This window comes from Heterodontus francisci, chromosome 3 (assembly GCF_036365525.1).
Source record: "Heterodontus francisci isolate sHetFra1 chromosome 3, sHetFra1.hap1, whole genome shotgun sequence".
NCBI lineage: Eukaryota > Metazoa > Chordata > Chondrichthyes > Heterodontiformes > Heterodontidae > Heterodontus > Heterodontus francisci.
This window is the reverse complement of record NC_090373.1, coordinates 142,803,705-142,825,346: the sequence shown is the minus strand read 5'-3', so window position 1 is coordinate 142,825,346 and position 21,642 is coordinate 142,803,705. Positions and strand designations below refer to the sequence as shown.

At 44.0% G+C, this 21,642-nt stretch overlaps 1 protein-coding gene across 4 annotated transcripts in view; it reads right to left on the bottom strand.

The window, feature by feature from the left end:
* Positions 1 to 21,642, bottom strand: part of gjb7 (gap junction protein beta 7) — a 40,819-nt gene that overhangs the window by 2,083 nt on the left and 17,094 nt on the right. The window lies entirely within an intron of this gene.

Here is a 21,642-nt window from a genome sequence, read left to right as displayed (position 1 = left end):
GACTGGCCCATTCTGCTGCCCTAGAATTCCAATGGAATTTGAATCATAACTGATATCCCTGGCATGTCACGTTCTCAACAGTGTTAATTTTGAATTGCATCACATCTCTCCATGGTAATTCCTACAATTTCTACACTGGAGATTATATTTACCTCGCAGATTAGTTCATTATATGCTTGTGACTGTGTTGCCTGTATAACGTTTCGGTGGTATCACACATGTGCAGAGCTCTGCTTACTGGTATCCTTTATTCGTTTTGTGGGATGTAGGTGTCACTGGCTAGGCCAGCATTTATTGCCCATCCCTAATTTGCCCTTGAACTGAGTGGCTTGCTAGGCCTCCATTTCAGATGACATTTTAAGAGTCAAGCACATTGCTGTGGGTCTGGAGTCACATGCAGATTCCCTTCCCTCAAGGACATTAGTGAACCAGATGGGTTTTTACAACAATTGACAATGGTTTTATGGGCATCATTAGATGAGTTTTTTAATGCCAGATCTATTAATTGAATTCAAATTTTACAATCTGCTGTGGTAGGATTCGAACCCTTGTCCCCAAAACATTAGCTGGGGCTCTGAATTACTAGTCCAGTGACATTACCACTATGCCACCGCCTCCCCTATTGACAGTTTAAATTGTCAATGAGATAGTTGATCCTACTGGCATAGAATGATTAACCTGAAGTTTAAAAACTTGTGAGGCTACCTCCGCAAGATGGCTCCCAGAGCGCTTGCTTCATTTTCAAAAAGATAACTAGAGACAAGGCAGGACTCAGTCCGTATAGCATATCCTTCCATACTAAGATGGGGTAGAAATTCCTCTTGGGTGGTACCTCATTGAATACAATAGAATTGAGCATCAAAAAAGGAGCATAACAGGCAGCTGATGTGCTACCACCTGTTGCCTGCCAGAACAAACATCTACCCCATACAGTCCTCCAGTGTAACAATATAGTTCTAACCCTATATCAATACTTAAGTGTTTGAAAATCCTTGACTGATCCCTCTGACCTGATGTGTTTGTATGATTGGAAGCTACATGTAAGTTCAGTGAAACATCTGATCAACAAAGAGCATGTGTTGGAATCTCGCCAAGGAGTGGATTTTTCCCAGTTTCTCCATTGTAAATTTGGGGAAAACTCGATCGAAACAACAGAACTTCTTTAACTTCAGTCTGCACCAGGGATCGATGCAAACCTTCTGGTGGTCCACAGGCGTACCAGGTGTCCTGGCACCAGCTTCCTCCAGGCACCCCTACACTGGGGCACCCAATGAACACAACCACAGTAAATGAGGTCAGAAATGTTCAAACCGGCCTCCCTATCATCCCAACAGTGGGCCTGCACCAACATAGACACAGGCACATGTACCTTTACTGGGGAAACCCATTGGAATTCTAGGGCAGCAGAATGGGCCAGTCACCTGACCTAATAGGTCTCAGCCTTTTTTCTCTCTTCACTGAATCCCCAGGCACAGTAAAGAGAAATGGGTGGGTTGTCTTATGAAGAAAGGTTGGACAAGCTAGGCTTGTATCTGCTGGAGTTTAGAAGAGTAAGAGGTGACTTGATTGAGACATATAAGATCCTGAGGGTCTTGTCAGGGTGGATGTGGAAAGGATATTTCCTCTTGTGGGAGAATCTAGAATCAGGGCTCACTATTTAAAAATAAGGGGTCACCCAGTTAAGAAAGAGATGAGGAGAAATTTTTTCTCTCTGAGGGTTGTGAGTCTTTGGACCTCTCTTCCTCAAAAGGCGGTGGAAGCAGAGTCTTTAAATATTTTTAAAGCAGAGGTAGATAGATTCTTGATAAGCAAGGGGATGAGAGGTTACTGGGGGTAGCTGGGAATGTGGAGTTGAGGTTACAATCAGATCAGCTATGATCTTGCTGAATGGTGGAGCAGGCATGAGGGGCCGAGTGGCCTATTCCTGCTCCGAATTCATATGTTCGCATGTTTGTAAAAGTCTACTGTCATGTTTTACAAATTAAAGCTTCAGTCTGAAGGCCTTAGACAAAGAGGGCAAGATGTTACCGGCTCCCAGGTGGAGGGCTAGGAGGCGGGGTGAGCTGGTAAAATCCGGGGAGCAGCTTCAGGAATGTTCCCTGCGCAGTCCTGCTGCTGGACCATTTTATCAGCAGTGCGAATGGCGGCAGCTTGGTTGCTTGCCTTCCGGAGGCAGGCAACCAATTTAGCCAATTGAGGGCCATCCTCCCGGGCCACAGTGGAGCAGCCGCCCGCCACTTAGGGAACTGACAGCTGTAAGGAGGTAACCTCCCTGTGGTATCCCCCAGGAAGTGGGGGAAAGGGGTGCCATTGAAGCTGGAGGTTTCATGTCCCCAGGGAGGGAGCTCCCGGTGGCAAAGGCCACCCCTGTGGCCCCTCTCGACTGGATACCTCTCTAATCACTGGGGCCTGCCTGTCTGGCCCTGACAGTGATAAAAACTTTCTAACTTTCTTGCAGTGGTGTCCTCAAAATGGAGGCACCCCCTCGTTCTCCCTGTAGCCTTAGCAGCAGCCATCTCTCTCTCCAATTAAGGATGGCGGGCACGGCAGCGGTCAATTAAGAGGCTGCTGCCAGGAAAATTGCTGCCGCAGTCCCGCTGCTGCCCCATGCAAGCCTGGGACCCACATATGGTCCCAACATTTGGACTTACCCCCAGCCAAGAAAATCCCAGCCATGTTTACAAATTGCACAAATGCACCTCATCCACCAGAAGCGCAAATCCTCAAATTAGAGTCATAGAGAGATATGGCACTGAAACAGGCCCTTCGGCCCACAGAGTCTGTGCCGACCATCAACCACCCATTTATACTAATCCTACATTAATCCCATTTCCCTCTCACATCCCCACCTTCCCTCATCAAATTACGAGGGCTCTCCTCATCATTTTCCATCCATGCACGGAAAACTGTGAGGGAGTTTTCTGATACACAGTTCTGGTGGACAAGGCTCAGTGCTGGGAACTGAAATTCTGAAAATGTACCCAGATTTGGCAATATATCTGATTATTCTGTTTTCCTTCTTGATAAGCACAGAATTTATTATCCCTTTCAGCCTTCCCCATTCATTGAGTAATTCTATCCCCCCCAAATTTGTTTTCTAGCATGTAACACTTTGCACTTGTGGGGAGACAGTGGAGTAGTGGTAATGTCACTGGACTAGTAATCCAGAGGCCCAGGCTAATGTCCTGGGGTCACAGAATCACAGAATCCACCACAGCAGCTGGTGGAATTTAAATTCAATTAATAAGAAAAAATATGGAATTGAACGCTAGTCTTAGTAATGGTGCCATGAAAGTATCATTGATTGTCATAAAACACATCTGATTCACTCATGTCCTTTAGAGAAGGAAATCTGCCATCCTTATCTGGTCTGGCTTACATGTGACTCCAGACCCACAGCAATGTGGTAGACTCTTAACTGCCCTCTGAAATGGTCTAGCAAGCCACTCAGTTCAAGGGCAATTAGAGATGGGCAATAAATGCAGGCCTTGCTAGTGAAACCCACTTCCCAGGAAAGAAAAGATTCTCTGTATTCCGTTTCACCTGTCACAGGTCTGAGCATTTAAAAATATTATCAAGGACGTTTTGACTGTCCACACTAATTTCAGGGTCAATTTTTTCAAGTAGGCATTGAATGTCAAAGTTGAGACATGCTGGTGAATCTATATAAAATCTTAGTAAGACCACTGGTGGAGTGCTGTTTGCAGTTTTGGTCTACACACTATAGGGAGAATGTAGAGGCAATAGAGACTGTCCAGTTCATTAGGATGCTGTCTGGCATGAGGAAATGCAAATATGAAAAAAAGACTTGAAAAACTTGGGTTGTTTTCATTGTAACAGAGGAAATGAAAGGGTGATTTGATAGAAGTATCAAAATTAAGAAGGGATGAGGCAGAACAAATAGAAACAGACTGTTTCCAGTGGCTGAGGTATCTAGAATGATTAGACGCAGATGTAAGATTGAAAAAACAACAGATAGTTTTTTTTTACAGAGAGGGATGTGCGACTGTGGAATGCATTACTAATGTTAGTGACTAAAGCAGGCACCATGACAACATTTACGAGTAGGTTTGATAAATGGTTGTAGGAAAAGGGAATAAAGGGGAGATGGGAACAGGGTGAAAACATGGGATTAGGACTACAGTTCTTGTAAAGGATTAAATACCAATGTGGCCTGATTCTGTGTTGTCTATATAATACTATGTAAGTTTGTTTCAGGTGTCCTGCTGTCCCTCATTCAAACGATAAACTTTGGGCATTGCTGGAGACACTCTTTTGGGTACCAGGAAGATCCTAAAAGGAAGTCCCAACATTGTGTCAGCCTTAAAGGCATCAGCAATTTTGTAGTGACAACTCAAATAGAAGCCCCATAAGAGACCCAGATGTTCCTTTTTTTTAGAGCGATGAAGGTAAAATTTTTATAGGGCCGACTTCTGATGAGTTACAGTAAGTGTGCAATTTATTTGTTTCAGAATCCATGCGATTTGCATGTCAGTGGTCTTAATCTCTATTTGAAGGTTCTGTCCCCTGTGAATGTATTTGTGCTACTGTACCATGGCTAAGATGACAGAAGCACCTCGATCAGCAGTCCAGGCATCCTACCGTCTATTGTAGAGTTCGTACATAAGAGAGGCAGCACAGTTGTGGCAAGTAGTAAGTGGAAGAACAGGAAAAACAATATGGGGTGTGAAGTATGATGGTGCAGGAATAGGTTGTTTGCTTGACTGTGAGACATCTTGTTTTATTCCAAGTAACATGGCGCAGGTGTAAGATCAGGGGGAGAGGGTTACTGTTGCTAGAAGCTCAAATGAAATCCAGGAAAAAGGAGTCAGCAGGTGTCAAGAGGGTTTGTGGTTACTGGAAGTCTAGGTGTAGCAGGAACTTTATTTCTTCAATACAAAATCTAGGAGATTCTTCAGGAAACCATATTAGTTCTGAAAGCATTTTGGCTGCCAGATAATAGATTATTTTTATAAATATCAACTGGTAAGGGGACAGGTGAGTGCATTCACTCCTTTAAGTAGATAGAAGTCCTATGTCAGCTCATCAATTTTACCTTGAGTGGAATTATTTTTCTTTAACCTTCTTTTGGTTTAATGATGAGGTTGAAAATGTGATAGGGGTTACATAGGTTATAGTTTCAGTCCTGAAATAGAGCGGCAGTTAGCAGCCTAGATGAGTATGAGTTGAGGATAAGAATACTGCGAGCAAGGTGCCTCTCAGTTTTGGTAACTATCAATTCTGTTCAGTTTGAGAAGACTGTTACGACCAGGTGAGGAAGCAGTCTAGGGCTCCCCTCTCAGCCTTTTCCTTGTTTGGCCATAACAGGGTTTAATTTTTAAAACACACTGTTTTTAGCTTCCCCTCAGTGAGTCCTTGCTCACTGCTCTCTAATTGAAGTTTCAAAGAAATCAACATCAGGTTTTCTCAGATTTAAACAAGAAAGGTGTAAGTTTATTAACCTCAAAACTCTAACTCAGTTAAAACTACTAAAAATACACAACACCACCATGCTAGCATGCATATGTGATAAACACGCACGCAAATAGAGACAGAGGATGGGAAAGAATTAAAGGGGAAAGGTTTGAAGTAATAGATGGTGTTCAGTTACTGGTTTTGGGTTGGATGTCAAGTCTTTGATTGAAGTTTAAGTCTTGCAGTTCTCGTTGGGGCCCAGTGTACACTTTCAAACTTGTTTCACTGGTCTTCTGTCTTGAGGCTTAAGTTACTTCTGTGGGTCCCTGGAACTTTGCATGAGATAGAGACAGAGAGAGGGAGTTCTCTCTTCTTGAAGTTCAATTGAAATCTCTTTCTTTCTGTGTCAGGCACAATTCAAAAAGCCCCAGGTTGGCCAGCAGGTTAGTCATGTGACTAGCTCCTTGTTTGAAACAGCCTCTCCTGCGAGGTTTGTGGATTCCTTACAACTTACCAGACACTCTCAGTGGGGGTGGGGGGGGGGGTGCAGTGGGGTGGGGGGTGGGGGTGGAATGCTGGCTCGTACACATTCAATGACTCTCAATGTCCCTTGATCGTCACTATTGACAAAACCCATCTGGCTAATTGAATCAGGGAGTACTCCCATTGTCTCTCCATACTTTTAGAATGTAAATGTGCAGCCATGTTTTCAGCGACTGTTCTGTGGTCTTTTTTTAAACAAGTTATGTTCAAAGTCCAGCAAGCCTTCAAATAATGTTCCATATGACAAAATTAATATTTTTCCATCTGGCAAGTGAGGTTTCCATCACAATACAGTTTGCTAGATGAGGACCTTTCCAAACCAAAATACAGGTAGACCTTTGAATTAGTCTAACATTGGGTTTCTTGGTTAACTTTCTTGAAAATCGATATCACATTTTGTGGTAGGTAACTTCACAGCTGAGTTACCTTATAGATTAGCATCAAAGCTGTTTTGCATTGACACACATTGTTGGCACTATGTAAATAGAAACAGCTGTCTTTGGTTATCAAATTTTAGTTAGATCGGAGAAATTGTTACAGATATTAGGACTGCAACAATTTTAGCTAATATATCATCCAATTTCATTGCATTCGCTTATTCACAAATTTAATTCATAGAATCAAACACCAAATCAGAAAAAAATTATGTCTTTTCTGGGATAATTATTTCTTATAAATGTTGTGCAACGGAATATTTAATATGCATTTTGCAACCAATGTCAGGATTGGCTCTGTGTAAATCGCTCCATTGTAACAAAGGAGCTCATTCATCATCAACAACACATTCAATTATTCATTTTCCATGTAACATCTGCCTCACTCTGTCAGCAATAGCACTGTGAGTTGGTCAATTGTCAAGAGCTCATTAGTTATAGAACAATTGTTACTGGACTCAAAGCTCCAGGTTCCTGAGCGATATTCATCTGTCAGTAACTAAGTGAGTTCAGCACATTAAGGCATTAATGCTTGTTTGGTTTTGTACAGTATTTCACATTGCTAATTTGTGGTATTTTCTAGGTTAGTATACACAATACTGAATTTTGCATTTTGCATGAATATAGTGATTTTTAGTCTGACTCCCCAACTGATTTAGTGCAGGCCAAGACATTAATTTTTATCTGGGGTGATTATCTAGGCATTCAAGGTGAGTATATCAGTACTGCAGAATGCAACTCACCCCGGAGAAAGTGATACAGATGGTCAGACAAGCAAAGGTTCATAAGTAGAACAGAACGATCCTGAGAGGGGAAGAGAAACCTTGGGTCAGGAAAACTCCGATGACCGTACAGTTCCTGAAGTACAGGACAGAAAAACAGTCCCCAGGCAAGAAAATACACTTGGAAGGGAAGGTCCAAGATGTCATGAAACCCTGCCAGCACTGTGGTGCCAAAAAGACCCACAGGCACAAACAGTGTCCGGCAAATAAAGCAAGATGTTTTATTTTGCAATATTGTGCCAAAGCAAGGTCTCTACTTCAAAATTAAAAGTCTTCATACAAAGAGCTGTCAATGAAGTGGAACAAACTCCACTAAAATATAAATCAGGAAATTTCCTTGGGGAGATCAATAACCCTAATCATGCATTCTGGATGCAGATATTTATGTCATGGACATGTTACTAATTTTAAATTAGACACTGGAGCAAGCATCACAGTTTTGTCAGAGAACAAACCATGGTTATCAACACATTGCTTGCTACCAGACACTCAGTTACTCGGTCCAGGAGGGATTGAACTGAAAGACAAGGGGAAGCTACAGGCAACACTCCAGTACATGGGAAAGCGGATATTGGAAACACTATATGTTCTGCAGAATCAAGAATTTTCTCTTTTGAGCAGAAGAACGTGTTTAGATCTTATTCTTATCAAAAATGTGGCTGAAATCAAACAACAAGAATCCAAGAGCCACTTTCAAGCAGACTTTCCAAAACTATTTTCAGTTCCAGGAAGACTTAAGACTGAATATCACATTACATTGAGAGAAGATGCTAAACCAATATGTATCTTTACACCTAGGAAGATACCACATCCATTGCTGAAGCAAGCCCAAATACTGCCAGAAGGGATGACCAGGATAGGAGTCATTTCTCCCGTCACAAAACCGATAGAGTGGCATTCGGGAATGGTTCCTGTTCCTAAACCAAATGGTATTCTTCGCATTTGTGTAGACCTAATTCAGCTTAATAAATCTGTTGCAAGAGAAATTCATTCAATGTCCTCAGTACACGAAAGCTTGGCAAAGTTATCCAAAAGTGTTATGTTCACAAAACTTGACATGAATAGTGGCTTTTGGCAAGTTCCATTGGACAAGAAGTCAAGATTACTGACAACCTTTACCACTCCACTTGGAAGATTTTGTTTTAATGGTTTACCATTCAGTATGACATCTGCACCTAAAATCTTCCAAAGGACTAAGTCAAACATTTTACAGGGCCTTAAAGGAATAATGTGCCATATTCGTTTCTTAGGACACATTGTTAGTAGCAAGGGCATAATGGCAGACCAACAAACGATGAGAGTCGTCAGTGAATTCCCAATTCCTACTTCTGTCCAAGATCTTCAATGATTCCTTGGAATGGTTAATCAGTTGGCAAAATTTTTGCCCAATCTAGCACAAGTTACTGATCCCTTAAGACAACTCTTAAAGAAAGATCAAGAATGGTGTGGGAATGCACATCAAGAGCAGGCATTTCGAAGGATCAAGGAAATGTTGGTTTCGCCCGATATCTTAGTGCATTATAACCTCTCACGACCAACCACAATTGCAGCAGACACCTCATCAGCAGGGCAAGGGGACATCCTTTTTCAAGGACAGCCAGATGGATATAGAAAACCGATCTATTATGCATCTTGAGCATTGTCTGAGACTGGGAAGGTACACCATCACAGGGAAAGTCGCTCTCACAGTCATGTGGGCTTGCGAGAAGTTCTCAGGTTATATTATCAAGTTAAAAGTTGTCATACAGACAGACCACAAACCCTTAGTTTTCTTACTGGATGAAAAGGAACTTACTGGAATGTCTCTGAGAATTCAAAGATTCCAGTTGAGGCGAGTGCAATTCGCGTACGAGACAGTATACGTACAAGGCAAGAGGCAAACTTCCACAGATGGTTTATCTAGAGTTACTGTTGACCATCCTACACAACAGGACGTTAACTTTATTGACGAGATTGAGTCATACTCATAATACACTGCATTGCAATGGCCTGCAAGTTCACAAAAGCTCCAAGAAATTCGTCATGCTCTTAAGTGAGATAAGGAATTGCATCCGAATACGCCAATATTAAACACAAGGTTGGCCTCAGCAACATCTCAGTGGTATAATGATGAAAATCTTCTTTGAGTTCAGGAAGCAGTTCACTATTGTGGTTGATCTGCTGGTGTATAACAACAGGCTGGTGATTTTGGTCTCACTGTGGACAAATATCTTGGAAAGAATTCACCAGAGCCACATGGGTATCTCAAAATATAGAGCATGGGCTCAGTCGTCCATCTAGTGGCCAGGGATATCCAGAGATATAGAACAACTGATCTCTAATTGCCAGGTTTGCACAGTGCACAGACCATTCCAGAGGGAAACCCTTACATCAACACGATTTCCAACCAGACCGTGGAAACATCTAGGGATGGATCTATTTATGTTTCATGGAAAATGCTACATGATAGTGATTGACTATTTTTCAAGATGCATTGAAGTGAAAAAGTTGTATCCAACGAATCTGTCATTCGAATTTTACAGGAGATCTTCACAATGCATGACATTTCTGACGATGTTTTGTCACATAATGGACTACAATTTTCACACGAATATTCATGCAGTGTATGGGAAAATGTGGATTTATACATCTTAAAAGTTTAGGGAAGATGGTGGCATAGTGGTAATGTTGCTAAACTAGAAGTCCAGCCTAATGCCCTGGGGACAGGTGTTTAAATACCACCATAGCAGCTGGTGGAATTTAAATTCAATTAATAAAATCTGGAATTGAAAGCTAGTTTCAGTAATAGTGTCATGAAACTATCATTAATTGTTGTTAAAAACCCATCTGGTTCAGTAATGTCCTTTAGCCAAGTAAATCTGCTGTCCTTACCTGGTTTGGCCTACATGTGACTCCAGACCCGCAGCAATGTGATTGACTCGAAACTGCCCTCTGAAATGGCCTAAAATGCCACTCAGTGGCCTTGCCACATCCCATGAAAGAATAAAATAAAATCTTACAAGTTCCCCAAGATATCATCAACCTAATGGTGAAGCTGAAAGAGGAGTCCGGACTATTGAAGCATTGTTGAAGAAAAACGAAGATTTTCAAACTGCACTCTTAAACGACAGATCTACTTCACTGCTATGTGGATTAGCACCATCTGAGCTGTTGATGGGAGGAAGCTCAAAATCTAACTTCCTATCTTACCCAAAAAAAACTTGCAGGGCTAAAATTCCAGGATTATCAGAGAGTTCAAGACAGAGAATAGTCTTATAGGAAGCAACAAGCTCAGAATTACAATAGGAGATATCATACCAGAAACCTAACCAAGTTGATGGAAGGGCTAAAGGTATGGATACGAGACTAACGCAGAGAAGGAGTAATTATCCAGTGAGATGAAACTCATCAGAGATCTTTTGTACATGCTCCAGAAGGTATGAAAGACGAAATAGGAGAAACTTTATTCTTATTCCTCAAAGACATCAATCAGTCATATATTTCGATGAACCAGATGATGATCCTGAAGTTCAGAGAAAATTGGATACTACAAACCTCAATGAAGGCCATCCAAGTCAATGACCAAGAGTTCAGAAAAAAGACTACTGATCTTCTGACTCTGACAACAACACACACGATCAGGGAGAGTCATGAAACCTCCTGACAGATTGAATCTGTGATGTCAGAGACTTGGGGGGAGATGGGATAGCACATAAAGTAAAAATAAAGGTATATATATATATAAAAATATGGACAAAGACTTGGGAGGAGAAGTAGTATATAGGTCTGAAAGGGTTAATGTTTAGGACAGTGAGAGTAACACCTCCCACTGTGATGATGATGTAAGAGGTCACATGTGTAATAGACTTGGGGAGAAGCAAGAAGCATCATGAATAGCAAAAGCTAGACAGGCTTATGGAAAGTGTATATAGTCCATGTAAATAAAATACATTAGTTAAGAACAAAATACTGCGGTTGCTGAAGCTCTGAAATGAGAACGGAAAGTGCCAGAAATACTCAGCAGGTCAGGCAGCATCAGTGGTGAGAGAAGCAGAGTTAAAATTTCAGGTCTGTGACCCTTCATCAGAACTGGCAACTTTGGACAGTTCTAATGAAGGATCACAGACCTGAAACATAAACTCTGTTTCTCACTACACAAATAAATGAGTTACTGTTTAGATTTACAATGACTCTGAGATCTATGTAAACCAAGCTCAACCTAGCAACAATATACAACAATGAGGACAGATTTCTGTCAGCGCTCAATAATTGGTCAGGTTGTGGCATGCCCAGGAACTGTGAGGAAATACGTGTATTTTCCGTGGTTGGCCTTTGTCTGCTAGCATAGGAACAATGAGTATACAGGTCCACATTAATCGAAGTGAACTTTTAATTGGAGTGTAACTTTGTAAGTGTAAATAATAATAACCCAGCAGTCACAAAAAAAATGTAGCTGAGCCAGTCAGCTCCCCTCATTATGAACATACGAATTAGGAGCAGAATTAGGCCATTCAGCCCCTCTAGCCTGCTCCGCCATTCAATAAGATCACAGCTGATCTGTTTCTGTCTCGAATTCCACACTCCCATCTACCCCCATTAACTTGTGATTCCCTTGCCTAACAAGAATCTATCTACCTCCGCCTTAAAAATATTCAATGACTCTGCCTCCACTACCTTCTGAGGCAGAGAGTTCCAAAGTCACACAACCTTCAGAGAGAAAAAATTTCTCCTCATCTCTGTTCTAAAAGGGTGATCTCTAATTTTAAAACAGTGCCCCCTAGTTCTGGACTCACCCACAAGAGGAAACATCCTCTCCACATCCACCTTGTCAAGGCTGCTCAGGATCTTATAAACTTCAATCAAGTCTCCCCTCAATTATCTACACTCCAGTGAAAACAAGCCCAGTCTGTCCAACCTTTCCTCATGAGACATCCCGCTCATTCCAGGTATCAATCTAATAAACCTACTCTGAATCGTCTCCTGTATCACCAGTGGCGGTACAGTGGCGCAGTGGTAGGCGGTACAGTGGCGCAGTGGTTAGCACCGCAGCCTCACAGCTCCAGCGACCCGTGTTCAATTCTGGATACTGCCTGTGTGGAGTTTGCAAGTTCTCCCTGTGTCTGCGTGGGTTTCCTCCGGGTGCTCCGGTTTCCTCCCACATGCCAAAAGACTTGGAGGTTGATAGGTAAATTGGCCAGTGGCAATTGCCCCTAGTATAGGTAGGTGGTAGAGAAATATAGGGGTAGGTGGGGATGTGGTAGGAATATGGAATTAGTGTAGGATTAGTATAAATGGGTGGTTGATGGTCGGCACAGACTCGGTGGGCCGAAGGGCCTGTTTCAGTGCTGTATCTCTAAACTAAAACTAAACTTAAATAAGTAGACCTGCACAGTATTCGAGATGTGGTCTCACCAATATCCTGTATAACTGAAGTATAAAATCCTTACTTTTATTTTCAATTTCTCTCATAATAAAGGATAGCATTCCATTAGCCTTCTTTATTACTTACTGTACCTGCATACTAACTTTTTGTGACTCATGCACTAGAACACCTAGATCCCTCTGCACCTTGGAATTCTGCCGTCGTTCTCCATTTAAGTAATACTCTGCTTTTTTATTCTTCCTGCCAAAGTGAACAACTTCACATTTTTGCACGTTATACTCCATCAGCCAGATTTTTGCCCACTCACTCAACTTATCTATACAAGTCTGCAACTTCTTTATGTTCTCTTCACAACATACTTTCCTACCGATATTTGTGCCATCTGCAAATTTAGCTACCATGCCATAGCTCCACTCATCTAATTCATTGATATAAGTTGTAAAAAGTTGAGGCCCCAGCACGGACCCCTGCAGGACTCTGCTCGTTACATCTTGCCAATCATAAAATGACCCATTTATGCATACTCTCTGTTTTTTGCCAGCCAGCCAATCTTCTATCCATGCTAAGATGTTACCTCCTACACCATGAGCTCCTACTTTGTGCAATAACCTTTTATGTGGCACTTGTCAAATGCCTTCTGGAAATCCAAGTACAGTACATCTGCTCCGCTTTATCCAGAGCGCATGCTACTCCTTCAAAGAACTCCAATAAATTGGTTAAACATGATTTCCCTTTCACAAAGCCATGCTGACTATTTCCGATTACCTTGAGTTTTTCTAAGTGCCCAGCTATCATCTCCTTAATGATTGATTCTAAAACTTTCCCCACGACAGACGTCAAGCTATCTGGCCTTTTACAGATTAGAGCGCTGAATACAATCACTGCCAGGATCACCTGTAACAACACCCAAGCCTGTCCAGCAAAACACTGTTCTTATAGACCTTTCAGATCCTATTTCTTATAAGATCAAAGAGATATCTTGGTGAAACCCACGTTGCTGCTCCAGTAATGGTGTTGGATTTCCATCTGGAGCATGGAATGGCATCATCATCAGGAGCGTGGAAACATACTCACTACCTGATTTCAGCCTGTTCAGTGATTGGAAAACATTACAGTGGGGGCTGAGAAGGTGAGTGGTTGGCAGCTAATTTGCATGTTTATCATCCTCACCTAATTTCCAAACTAGGGGGTGTAGGGGTTTGCTTTTAGTGCTAACAGCCCAATATTGTGCCCATTTTCCCTGAGTTTCTCCTCAAACTCATTTGCATATCAACGAAGGCAAAATCTGCTATGAACCAGCTTAATTGGGCAGCATTTTATAACATAATTTTAAAAAAATTATTTCAAAACATATTCCTCACTATTTTAAGAATGGTAACTTGGAAACAGGTTGGAAATAGCTGAAAGTGGGTTTATCACAAAAAACAGATATTTCAAATCCCAGTGTCAATCCACCACCTGTGAGGAACCGGATTTTAAATTACTAACTATGAAAGAATATGCAAAACTATTTTCCAGTTAGATCGGGGTACAGTAGTGAGTTCCTTAATAAGGTTTTTAAAAAAGCATTCAAACATTTCAAAACATGCCTATTAGTTTTCTTGCATCCTAAAGTTCCAGCTTAATTTTGGAGCCTCCTCAAAGTCCTGCAAACAAGCACCTTAAGCGGAAACTCCCAATGATGATTAATCCACCATGTCGGCATGGTCAGTTTTATATGCGGGGCCTGCTTCGAGAATGATCTTTTTAAAACTAGCACAGAGGTTCATGGAAACTTGATTGCTCTGTATGCAATTTTCTATTCCAAAAATATACTTTATTCATAAAAATTTGCAAAAATGCATTACAAAACACTTCAGAACAGTTCAAATTTCACATTTCAGAAAGTACAATAGAGATCAGATTTCTTCGATACAGAAAAACATGAAGTGACTCACAATTCTTGCCATTCCATTTTAAATGCAATGTACATTGGCATTACATAGTAAAAAACATTTTGGTGTATACCACCCCCCCGAGGGGTTTTACACAGGTTCCAGCTCCTCGGTTCACTATGGCGGGAGGGCCTTACACAGTGGCCTTTCCCCATTGAGCCTTTGCGGTGGTTGCCCCAAGCTTTAGTGCGTCCCTCAGCACATAGTCCTGGACCTTGGAATATGCCAGTCTGTAACACTCAGTCGTGGACAACTCTTTGCACTGGAGGACCAGCAAGTTTCGGGCAGACCAAAGAGCGTCTTTCACTGAGTTGATGGTCCTCCAGCAGCAGTTGATGTTTATCTCAGTGTAGGTCCCTGGGAACAGACTGTAGAGCACAGACTCCTGTATTACAGAGCTGCTTGGGATGAATCCAGACAAAAACCACTGCATCTCTTTCCACACCTACTTTGCAAAGGCACATTCCAGAAGGAGGTGTGTAACTGTCTCTTCCTCACCGCAGCCACCTCGAGGGCAGCGTGCGGAGGCAGTAAGATTCTGGGCATGCAGGAAGAATCTGACAGGGAGGGCCCTTCTCCCCACCAGCCAAGCTACGTCTTGGTGCTTGTTTGAAAGTTCTGGTGATGAGGCATTCTGCCAAATGACTTTGGCAGTCTGATCGGGGAACTAGCCAACAGGATCCACCATCTCCTTTTCCCGTAGGGCCTTGAGGACATTCCGTGCAGACCACTGCCTAATGGATTGGTGGTCAAAGGTGCTTTTCTGCACAAACCTTTCCACAAAGGATAGGTAGTAACCTACAACTGAATGGAGCGTTCCGCGGCATTGTGGCCAGACCCATCCTTCACAAAACCGGGGACAGATAGAACCTCAGCACGTAGTGACCCTTGGTGTTTACGTACTGGGATCTACGCACAGCTTGATGCAGCCACACACAAAGGTGGCCATCAGGATGAGGGTGACGTTGGGCACGTTTTTTCTCCCTTTATCTAGAGGTTTGAACATTGCATCCCTCCGACAACTGTCCATTTTCGATCTCCAGATAAAGCGGAAGATGGCTCGGGTGACCGCCACGGCACAGGACAGGTTTTGGTGCACGCCCCGGCCCCTTCAAACCATATCCCCAGCACCTTCAGGTAGTCTGACCTGACGGTGAAGGGAATAATGCATCGGTCGGCCCAGTTCCCTAAGAACATGGCCTCGCTCTTGCCGCAATTTATTATGGCTCCCGAGGCCAGTTTGAACAGGTCGCAGATGCTCATCAGCCTGCGAACAGAAAGCAGATCTGAGCAGAAGACAGCGACGTCGTCCATGTACAAGGAGGCTTTGACCTGATTGCCTCCACTGCCTGGGATTGTTACCCCTCTTATGCTCGCATCCTTCTGAATGGACTCAGCAAAGGGTTCAATACAGCAAAGAAACAAGACAGGGGAGAGAGGACAGCCCTGTCTGACTCCAGATTTGATCGGGAAATTTTCTGATCCCCACCCCCTGATTGAGACTGCACTACTGATGTTTGTGTCGAGCAGTTGGACCTAATTGCAGATTCCCTCCCCATACCCCATTTTGGAGAGTACGTCCATCATGTATGTGTACGATATCCTGTCAAAAACCTTCTCCTGGTCCAGGCTGATGAGGCAGGTGTCCACCCTCCTGTCTCATACATCGGCAATCGTATCCCTGAGTAGCGCGAGACTATCAGAGATCTTCCTGCCGGGTACAGTACGGGTCTGGTCAGGGTGAATCAGCAACTCCAGAGCAGACTTGACCTGACTGGCTATGACTTTGGACAGAATCTTGTAGTCTACATTAAGCAGTGAGATGGGCCGCCAATTTCTGATTTCCGCCCTCTCCCCCTTCCGCTTGTAGATGAGGGTGATGATGCCTTTCCTCATGGATTCTGACATTCTGCTGGCCAGAAGCATACTCTCGTATACTTCCAGCAGGTCTGGGCCGATCGAGTCCCACAGAGTCGAGTACAACTCAACAGGTAAGCTATCGATTCTGGGAGTTTTACTCATCTCAAAGGACCTGACGGCCTTTGTCAGCTCGTCCAGAGTTAGCGGTTTGTCTAGACTCTCCTGCACTCTGTCATCTAAGACTTCTGTGATAGATGACAGGAAGGACTGGGAGGCTCTGCTGTCTGTGGGCTTCACGTCATACAGCCCAGCATAAAAGGATTTGCTAATCCTTAGTATGTCAGACTGCGATGACGTTACCGAGCCATCCTCTTTCTTCAGGCTGCTGATCACAGAGCTCTCTCTCTGTACCTTTTGGAAGAAGTAATGCGAGCACGTTTCATCCTGCTCAATGGAGCAGACTCTGGACCGGAAGATGATATTGGAGGCCTCCGTGGCAAAGAGCGAGGCCTGCTGGCTCTTCACCTCTTGGAGATCCTCCTTGACCTCAACCCCCATCGACTGCAGCCGGAGAAGATTTTGCATTCTTTTCTGGAGTCGGGACATTTCCCTCTGTCTCTCTCCCTAACCTTCTGAACACCTTTGAGGATAAAAAATCTCTTGATGTTTGCTTTGATGGCTTCCCACCAGTGAACTGGAGACTCAAAGAGGGGTTTCACAGTTCTCCAACCTTTGTAATCCCTTTTGAGTTCCTCAATGTTCTCTGGGGTCAGCAGTGTTACGTTCAGCTTCCATGTCCCCCTGCAAACTCGCTGGTCATCCTGTAAGTGACAATCAGCCAGTAGGAGGCAGTGGTCAGAGAAGAACACCGGCTTGACGTCAGTGGATCTGACCGTGAAACCACGGGACGCAAACAGAAAGTCAATCCTGGAAGGGGCAGACCTCTCAGGTTTTGACCAGGTGTATCTACGCTGCGCTCCGTCTGCAGGTCTGCTGAAGATGTCATGCAGCTTGGCATCTTTTACTGTTTCAATTAGGAATCTGGATGTAGAGTTCAGTTTGCTGTCGTCACTGCTGGATCGTCCAGCTGCATCGATGATGCAGTTGAAGTCACCACCTAGAATGACCGGCCTGGACGTCGCCAGCAGCAGTGGGAGCTGCTGAAGGATGGTCAGCCGCGCTTGTTGCATTGAACTGAAGTGTACACATTGATTAACCGGAGCGGAGCATTGTTGTACATTATGTCTGCTACAAGGAGGTGACTGCCCACCACCTCCTTAACTTTAGAGATGGTGAAGTTGTCTCCCCACAGCAGAATACTCAAGCTAGAGGAACTGGAATCATTTCTCTCTGACCAGATCGATGGCCCATGGGACCACCATCGTGACCATTGCCTGTAAGTGCTGAGGTGTGGTATCCCACACTCCTGCAGAAATAGTAGGTCGGTTTGACCTTGGCGAGGTAACCCAAGGTCAAAACACATAGCGTAGTGGATTTAACGCTACGTACATTAATGAAAGCGATCTTTATACCCATTTAAAGCTGGATGTTGCTTACCACACCATGTGTCCTTACTAGTCCCAGTCCTTGGGTATGTTCCTGCATACCCATAATGTGCACAAGCTGTTGCACACTTGTTAGGCTCAGAAAACCCTTCTGGTCATTCACGGGGCGTTTGTTCCGTTGAGGTGACATCGGGGTGTGTTGTAGGCAGTAAGGTTTGGACTGTCCTCTGCTGGTGGTGCCTTTCCCCTCTGTTCCTCCTTGAGGACGTTTCTGCTCTTGGTCTCCTGGAGCTGGGGTGCACTGGGCATTTCACTGGGTTCAGCCCTTTGGGGTTGCGGCATGCTGGGCCCATCGCTGCTTCCAGTGCCACGGAGCTGGGGGGGTGGGGGCTGTTTCTGTTCCAGCTCCTTTGCGTTCCGCCGCTTTTTTTGTAGGTGCCGTCTTTCCAACCCTTCCTCATCTGATGAGGAGCAGGTGCCGTGGTCCATCTCAGACGGTAGCCTCCTCTTGCCACTAGTTTGGATGGTGACCTTAACCTTTTTTTGGGTCTTCTTCTTTGTGTTTCTCCTTTTGACCACTAGCCACTCATCCGGTTATCCCACTGCCGCCTCCTTCTCCATTGATTCTGTCTGTTGAGGAGGAGTTTCCGGGCATGGGGTTGGTGTTTGGTCACTGGCTGCAGCTCCCTCCCCTTTCCTATCCTTCTTAGATGGATTTTCCTTGCTGGGGGGAGGGTTGCTGGTCTCCTTCACAGCATCAGACGTGTTCACCATTCCTTCCTCCAGCCTTTCCTTGGACCTTGCCGCCTGTGCATAACTGAGGCAACGTTTGGGGCAGGTCTTGTGGAGGTGGCCTGTGCCAGCACAAAGGTTGCAGCACTTACTCTGCTTGCAGTCCTTTGTCTGATGGCCTTCCTACTTGCTGTTCGTTCAGAAGACTGTGCTGCAGTTGGCTGCCACATGACCAAATTTGCCACAGGTACAATAAACCCTGGGTTGCCCCGCGTAGACCAAGAAGCCTCGACTTCCCCCGATAGCGAACCTGGAGGGAGGATGGATGATGGCTCCATTGACATCAACCTTCAGGGTCACCTTGACCTGCGGTTTGCTGGTCCAAATCCCAAACAGGTCCTTGACCTGGTGCTGCTCTCGGTCACCTCGACGTACCTGGTGAAGAAAGTGAACACATCCATGACAGGAACAAGGGGTTGTGGAGGTGGATTGTCACCAGCCGGTTCCATTGCGATGGCAGCGTCGAGAGCAGCTCCACAGTGAGGATCGACAGCGGTGCCTGGTTTCCTCTCTCCTTGAACACTCTCAGGAACTTGATGCTTCCCGCCACATTCTTGAACGTCACATCAAAATATCCACTGCTGGGGAAGTCTTGCAGGCAGAAGATGTCCACAGCTTGGAATCCACAGCATTCAAACAAGATTTCCTTAATGAAGAAGGCGCGGTCGATGGGTGTACCTCCTTCAGTATCTTTCACTGCCACCCTAACGGTGTTATGCATCCCCTGACCTGGAGCTCTGGTGTTGGTTGCAGCCATTTTTTGCTTGAAGTTTTCTTGGGACAGGCACTAAAACTCCAACCAATAGGAAACCAACAACATCGGTAGATCTCCACTCCCAAAGGGCGAGAAGCTATAAAAATGGTGCTGAAACACCCCCAAAAACCCAAAGAAAAAACACCACTTGAAGGATCTGAGCCCACTGATCATGTTCTCTCCCCTGCCAGGTAAATATCTACTGTCTCTAGAGAGAGAGTGAAAGATGGGGTTCTGTATGCAATATGTGCTTAAAATTCAATGATATCAGGGGAATTACTCTGGGAAAAACAGCGCAAATTGAGTGGAACCTCTAGGAGTATGCATGCACATTACTGTCAAAATTGCACATCTCACACATTGAAAAGATAAAAGAACAGCAAAATCTACCATTGCAGTATTCATGCCACTACCCTCTTAAGTTAATAAATACATCTTAAGCTGAATAATTTTAACTGAGTCAAAAATTATATCTCCGTACTTCAAAGAAACTAAATATCAGGCAGTGCATTTAACAGGCAGCCAATTCAATACTGTCCTTTATGCACTGCCCTGAAGCTGAATTTCTACCCCTATACATTCCATACCACTGCTTTACAAACATGAAACTAATTCTCTTAAGCTTTACTTTGCGAGCTATTCCTTCTCCACCAATACACTGCAGTGTAAAACAAAGAAGCTGAAATCAATACGGAGGAATTTATATATTTGTGTTAGTGCAAGCCCCTGTTTATCAACTTAAATTCTTACCCCACCCGGGCATTTTACCTCCTGCTTTTCCAAGGTCACTCACTAACTGTGGCGTGAGGACTAGAGCGATAATTGTATAGCCAATATCCATGAAGAGATGCACGAGAGCATCCCAATGGTTACTCTCCCTCCAGTTTTCCATCCCAATGTGGGTAGTTCTGAACCTCCATTCAACAGTATGAGAGATTGTGGGCATGAATCTGCATTGTGTCACTGAACCCAGTTTTGGTACTTCGTCTTCCTATCACCAAGTATGAAGGAAGGCAACATAGAGCAGCAAGGGATATGGGTAAAAACGGCACTTTTGTTTTCTTAGTTTTAATGTTCATTTTAGTGGGATAGATTTTCTTTTTCCTGTAATGTATCTTTTCAGGTTGTCCTTGGACTCTTCCTCAAAGAATTTGTGTGCCTTTTCATTATGAAAGCTAACTGTGGTTTCCTTTTGCTCCTCCTTCTGGAATTAAAAGCTAGTGTAATGCTGACCATGAAACCATTGTCGATTGTTGTAAAAACCCATCTGGTCCTTTAGGAAAGGAAATCTGCCATCCTTACCTGGTCTGGCCTACATGTGACTCCAGACCCACAGCAATGTGGTTGACTCTTAAATGCCCTCTGAAATGGCCGAGCAAGCCACTCTGTTCAAGGGCAATTAGGGATGAGCAATAAATGCTGGCCCAGCCAGCAGCACCCACATCCCACAAACGAATAAAAAAAACTATTTGTTTCAAATTCCAATTGACTGACGTGGAAGCTCCATGTCACCTGATATAACAGGGTGCAATTCATATTGTCTAATGAATACTTTGTCATGCAGACATGGAATGTTTATTTAACTTCACCCTCAGAGGGCAGAAACTTTCTGCCTTTGAATCTGCCTTTGAAAATATTCTTCCATCGGGGACAAATGCGGGTCCCGACCCAGTAGTTTATGAGGTTCACTGACCTGTGCGGTCTTGCCAGAGGCAGCCAATCATAAGGCCACCTTGAGGAGCCCTGTCCAGTTAGGGACATGGGCTGGCTCTGCAGGCGGGAGGGCCAATGGGAGCACTCAAAGCTCTGGGCAGTTGGCAGCCCCACCAAGAGGTGGTTGCTGCCAATGCAGGTGGGGAAAATGCAAGGCCACCTCAAGATGGTTACACTATCTGAAGACTTAAAATGCTTCAAATAACCAAGGTCCAGGACTACGTGCTGAGGGACGCACTAAAGCTTGGGGCAGCCACAGCAAAGGCTCAATGGGGAAAGACCACAGTGTAAGGTTCCCCCACCAAGCTGGACTGAGGGGCTGGATCCATGGGAAACCCCTCGAACTGTATCGTTAATATTCTGAATTGCTGTAAATGTAAAACTGTAATTGACATGACAATTGTGAAACGGAAGGGTTGGGAAGAAACTCATGACAGTATTGAAGGAAACTGATCTCCCTTGCAATGTTTGTATTTTTTGGTGCTGTTTGGAAACTGTTTGGCAATGTAATGTTTACAGATTTTTATGAATAAAGTATATTTTGGAAA